Raw genomic sequence first — 6,329 nt, 5'->3', positions numbered from 1 at the left:
TCACATTTCAAGTGCTCATGGCCACACATGACTGGCAGCTGGCATGCTAGATCACCTTTCCCCTCTGCTCTCTCAGGTGTGGATGTTTTGTGAAGTTTTTTTTTAATCTCTGTGGACCTGAAGGTGGGGAGCAGGGGCTGTTTCCTCCCCCACTCGCTGTTGCTTTCCTGGAACATGCTCCCTCCTTCTCAGCAGGAGCTGTTTCTCCTACCATCATTGTGGTGGCAGTTATCTACCAAATTCTGGGTGTGTGTGTGTATACTCAGTCGTGTCTGACTCTTTGCAACCCCAAGGATCCTGCCAGACTCCTCTGCCCATGGAATTTTCCAGGCAAGAATACTGGAGTAGGTTGTCATTTCCTTTTCCAGGGAAAGTCTGGGTAGATGAGTTTATTCCTTGAAGTTTCACTTCCTGAATCACTTAAACTTTCTCTAACACTCCCTAGTCATATTCCTTGGTAAGATCAATATCTTGGTAGATAATATTAACATTTCCAACACACTGGCCTCCCAGCTCTCCATCAATGATCTTGTCTCCTCAGTTGTGTGTTCCCACAGTCACATCTCAAAGATGTCCTGTCTAGTACTGACACCCTCATAAGCCCATGTGGGCTTAGTTGCCCCATGGCACGTGGGATCTTAGTTTCCAGACCAGAGCTTGAACCCTCCTTCCCTGCATTGGAAAGCAGATTCTTAACCACTGGACCACTAAGGAAGTCCCTCTGGCCATCTCTTGGATCTATGTGTTTACCTAAAATTCTTCGTGTTTGCAACACATTGTCATAAAAGGATGCCACAAAGGATGTCATAAAGGTTCATCATAAACCTTTAGTGTAGAGGTTTCCAGGACGGCAGGGGTAGTGACAGGGGACAGTTTAATTGCGCTATTCTCTGGATGACTTCCCTCGTGGCTCAGACAGTAAAGCGTCTGCCTACAATGTGGGGGACCTCGGTGCGATCCCTGGGTCGGGAAGATCCTCTGGCGAAGGAAATGGCAACCCACCCCAGTATTCTTGCCTGGAAAATCCCGTGGACGGAGGAACCTGGTGGGCTACAGTCCATGGGGTTGCAAAGAATCGGACTGTCTTGTCTGACTCTTTGCGACCCCGTGGACTATAGCCTACCAGGCTTCTCTGTCCATGGGATTCACCAGGCAAGAATACTGGAGTGGGTTCATTTCTGAATGAAGGAACTTCAAATGTTGCGTGCATGTGCTGCCATCTTGTGGTAATGGGAGGAACATGTCTCTGATGTAGTCTGATGCCGTTTGCTCACTTGGTGAGGTCTCACAACACTTTGTGGCAAATAGACGGGGGGAAAAGTGAAAGCAGTTACAGATTTTATTTTCTTGAGCTCCAAAATCACTGTGGATGGTGACTGCAGCCATGAAATTAAAAGACGCTTGCTCCTTGGAAGAAAATCTATGACAAACCTAGACAGCATATTAAAAAGCAGAGACATCACTTAGCCTGCTTACACAAAGAACTGTATAGTCAAAGCTATGGTTTTCCCAGTAGTCATGTATGGATGTGAGAGTTGGACCATAAAGAAAGCTGAGCGCAAAAGAATTGATGCTTTCGAATTGTGGTGCTAAACAAAACTCTTGAGAGTCCCTTGGATTGCAAGGAGATCCAACCAGTCCATCCTAAAGGAAATCAACCCTGACTATTCATTGGAAGAACTGATGCTGAAGTTGAAGCTCCAATACTTTAGCCACCTAATGCGAAGAGCCGACTCACTGGAAAAGACCCTAATGCTTGGGAAGTTCAGTTCAGTTCAGTTGCTCAGTCATGTCTGACTCTTTGCAATCCCATGAACTGCAGCACACCAGGCCTCCCCGTCCATCACCAATTCCTGGAGTTTATTCAAACTCATGTACATTGAGTCGGTGATGCCATCCAACCATCTTATCCTCTGTTGTCCCCTTCTCCTCCCACCTTCAATCTTTCCCAGCATCAGGGTCTTTTCCAGTGAGTCAGTTTTTCACATCAGGTGGCCAAAGTAATGGAGTTTCAACTTCAACATCACTCTTTCCAATGAATATTCAGGAATGATTTCCTTTAAGATTGACTGGTTGGATCTCCTTGCAGTCCAAGGGACTCTCAAGAGTCTTTTCCAACACCACAGTTCAAAAGCATCAGTCCTTTGACACTCAGCTTTCTTTATAGTCCAGCTCTCACATCCATACATGACTACTGGAAAAACCACAGCTTTGACTAGACAGAACTTTGTTTGCAAAGTAATGTCTCTGCTTTTTAATATGCTGTCTAGCATAACTTTTCTTCCAAGGAGCAGGTGTCTTTTAATTTCATGGTTGCAGTTACCATCTGCAGTGATTTTGGAGCCCCCTCAAATAAAGTTTGTCACTGTTTCTGCTGTTTCCCCATCTATTTGCCATGAAGTGATGGGACAGATGCCATGATCTTCGTTTTCTGAATGCTGAGTTTTAAGCCAACTTTTTCACTCTCCTCTTTCACTTTCATCAAGAACAACTTTCATCTTTAGTTCTTCTCCACTTTCTGCCATAAGGGTGGTGTCATCTGCATATCTGAGGTTATTGATCTTTCTCCCGGCAATCTTGATTCCAGCTTGTGCTTCAACCAGCCCAGCGTTTCTCATGATGTACTCTGCATATAAGTTAAATAAGCAGGGTGACAATATACAGCTTTGATATACTCCTTTCCCAATTTGGAACCAGTCTGTTGCTCCATGTCCAGTTCTAACTGTTGCTTCCTGACCTGTATACAGATTTCTCAAGAGGCAGGTCAGGTGGTCTGGTATTTCCATCTCTTTAAGAATTTTCCAGAGTTTGTTGTGGTCCATACAGTCAAAGGCTTTGGCATAGTTAATAAAGTAGATATTTTTCTGGAACTCTCTTGCTATTTTGATGATCCCGCGAATGTTGGCAATTTGATCTCTGGTTCCTCTGCCTTTTCTAAATCCAGCTTGAACAGCTGGAAGTTCATTGTTGAAGCCTGGCTTGGAGAATTTTGAGCATTACTTTACTAGCGTGTGAGATGAGTGCAATTGTGCGATAGTTTGAGCATTCTTTGACATTGCCTTTCTTTGGGATTGGAATAAAAACTGACCTTTTCCAATCCTGTGGCCAGTGCTGCTGGGGAAAACTGAAGGCAAAAGGAGAAGAGGGTGGCAGAGGATGAGATGGTTAGAGAGCATCACTGACTCAATGACACAAATTTAAACAAACTCTGGGAGACAGTGAAGGACAGGGAAGCCTGATGTGCTGCTGTCCATGGGATTTCAAAGAGTTTAACACAACTTAGTGACTTAACAACATCAACCTTTCTGAGGATTGCAAACTTCATATTACGTACACATACATCTTACACCAACACCCATAAATCCACACACAAAACTTGTGTTCCACAAAGTGGGTCACTTTGCTCATGAGGTTATTCACAGGTTGTTCTAAATGTAGGAGAACAGATGCCAAGGCTCATCTCTGCCAAAGGAGGAAAAACACATGCTGCTTGGTAAGCCTAGGAGGCTACCCTACTGAGTATTTCCTAAGTGTTTTGGACTGAAGCAGATCTGGAAACCTTAAGGCCTTACAGATGCAATTCATTATTTACCAGTTATAGACCGCATTATTCAGTTCTGCTAGTGGGTCATCATTTTTCTTTCCGAGCCTCTCAGCACACATCCTGACTCTGCCCTAATCATGTATTCATTCTCTGGAAAGTCACAAACAGTCTGAGCCTAAACTGCAGCAGCTGTCCTCAAAGCTCTGTGGACATTCACCCACTGAAGGGCATCTAAATTGTGCCTAGGTTGGAGCTATTATGAATAAGGCTGCTATCAACATCTGTGTACAGGTTTTTGTGTAAATTTGATTTCGCGTTTCTTTTGGGGTCATAGCTTTGTAGTAAAGCCTGAAGTCAGCGAGCATGATACCTCCTGCTTTGTTCTTTTTTCTCACGATTGCTTTGGCTATTTGGTCTCTTTTTTTGGTTCCATAGAAATTTTAGGATTATTTTAGTTTTGTGAAAAATTTCATGGATATTTTGATAGGTATTACATTAAATATGTAGATTTCTTTGGGTAGTATGGTTATTTTAACAACATTAATTCTTCCAACCAATGAACACAGGATATCTTTACCTTTTTTTCAGTATAATCTTCAATTTCCTTCATCAGTGTTTTACAAGTTTTAGAGTATAGGTGATTCACCTTCCTGGTTAAGTTTATATTTCTAGGTATTTTATTCTTTGTGATATGATTTAAAATTGTTTTCTTGCTTTCTCTTTTTGATAGTTCATTACTATCATTTGATAGTAATCATTTGATAGTTCGATAGTGTATAGAAAAACACTTCCATATATTAATCCTTTATCCCAAGACTTTACTGAATTCATTTATTAGTTCTAATAGTTTTTTGGCTTACAGACTTTAGGGTTTTCTATATAAATAGTGACAGTTTTACTGTCCCTTCTCTTCGATCTGGATGCCCTTTATTTCTTTTTCTTGTCTAATTGCTGGCTAGGAATTCTAACACTGTGTCAAATAGAAGTGGCAAGAGTGGGTTTCTTTGTCTTGTTTCCAACTTTGAAGGAAAAGCTTTCAGCTTTTCCCATAGAGTATAATGTTAGCTATGGTTTTGTCATATATAATCTCCCTCTTTGATGGGAGGTTTTTTTAAATCATGAATGGATGTTGAAGTTTTTGAAATGCTCCTTAAATCTGTTAAGATGATCATGTGATTTAATCTCTCCTTTTATTAGTGTGATGGATCACTTTTGATTGATTCGCAAATATCAAACTATTCTTGCATCCCTGGAATAAATTTCACTGATTGTGGTGTATGATCTTTTTAATATATTATTGAATTTGGTTTGTTAATATTTTGATGAGAATTCTTGTGTCTATAGACATCAGAGGTACTGGCCTGTAATTCCTTTTTTTTCTTTTTGGTAGTATCTTTTTCTGGTTTTGGTATCAGGGTAATAGTGGCATCATAGAATGAATTTGGGAGTGTTCCTTTCTCTTCAGTTTTTTTGGGAATAGTTTGAGAAAGATAAGCTTTAGCTTTTATTATGTTTGTTAGACTTATCCTGTGAAGGCTTTTTGGTCCTGGATTTTTGTTTGCTGGGAATTTTTTTGTTTTATTTTGCTTTGTTTGGAAAAGGAAATGGCAACTCACTTCTAGAACTCTTGCCTGGAAAATCCCATGGATGGAGGAGCCTGGTGGGCTACAGTCCATGGGGTTCACAAAGAGTTGGACACAACTGAGTGACTAAACTTTTGGGGTTTTTTTTGCTAATTTAGTTTCACTACTAATGATTGATCTGTTCAGATTGTCTTTTCCTTCCAATTCAGTTTTGGAAGATTGTATGTTTCTGGAAATTTATCCATTTCTTCTAGGTTTTTGGATTTGTTGGCATATAATTGTTGGTAGTACCCTTTTTACTTATCGAATCTGTTTGGTGCATTGGGTCTTGGTCGCAGCACACAGGGTCTTTATTTCATCATGCAGGATCTCTCACTGTGGGTTGTGGACTTTCTAGTCGTGGTGCATGAGTTTCAGCAGTTGCAGCATGCAGGCTCTCTAGTTGCAGCACAAGGGCTCTGGAGCATGTGGACTCAGCAATTGTGGAACATGTTGCTCTGTGGCATGTGGGATCCTTGTTCCTTGACCAGGGACTGAACCCATTTCTCCTGCATTGCAAGGTGGATTCTTAACCATTGGACCATTTATCATTTTTTTGTTCCCTGTGATGTTGAGTATAATTTCTCCTCTTTCATTTCTTATTTCTTTATTTGGGTCCCCTTCCCTTTTTTTCATGTCTTTCCCTTTTTTAAAGTTTGGAATGCATCCAAATATGCCTATCATTTTGCACAGGGACCATGTAATATTCTGCATATCATTCCAATTTTAGTATATGTGCTGCTAAAGCCAGCACTCTTTTCAATGAGCCTGTCGAAGATTATGTTTATCTTTTCAAAAGACTAGCCCTTTGTTTTGTTGATCTTATCTATTATTTTTTGGCCTCTATGTTATTTGTTTCTGCTCTGATATTTTATAATTTCCTCCCTTTTACTGATTTGGGACTTTGTTTTTTCTTCTTTTCTAATTTCTTTGGATGATAGGTTAGGTTATTTGAGATTTTACGTGCTTTTTGAGGTAGGTCTGTATAACTATAAACTTCCCTTCAGTTCAGTTCAGTCCCTCAGTCATGTCCGACTCTTTGTGACCCCATGAATCGCAGCACGCCAGGCCTCCCTGTCCATCACCAACTCCTGGAGTTCACTCAAACTCACATCCATTGAGTCAGTTATGCCATCCAGCCATCTCATCCTCTGCTGTCCCCT

The 6,329-nt window shown here is 41.0% G+C and overlaps 1 non-coding gene across 1 annotated transcript; it reads right to left on the bottom strand.

The window, feature by feature from the left end:
* Positions 1–5,816: 5,816 nt before the first annotated feature.
* On the bottom strand, positions 5,817–5,920 carry LOC114117711 (U6 spliceosomal RNA). The gene has a single exon (XR_003591366.1). It is a non-coding gene; the product is annotated as a U6 spliceosomal RNA (small nuclear RNA).
* Between the last annotated feature and the right edge of the window lie 409 nt (positions 5,921–6,329).

Source organism: Ovis aries, chromosome 13, assembly GCF_016772045.2.
Source record: "Ovis aries strain OAR_USU_Benz2616 breed Rambouillet chromosome 13, ARS-UI_Ramb_v3.0, whole genome shotgun sequence".
In the NCBI taxonomy this organism is placed as follows: domain Eukaryota; kingdom Metazoa; phylum Chordata; class Mammalia; order Artiodactyla; family Bovidae; genus Ovis; species Ovis aries.
The sequence above is the reverse complement of the archived record's forward strand: the minus strand, read 5'-3'. Positions and strand labels throughout refer to the sequence as shown.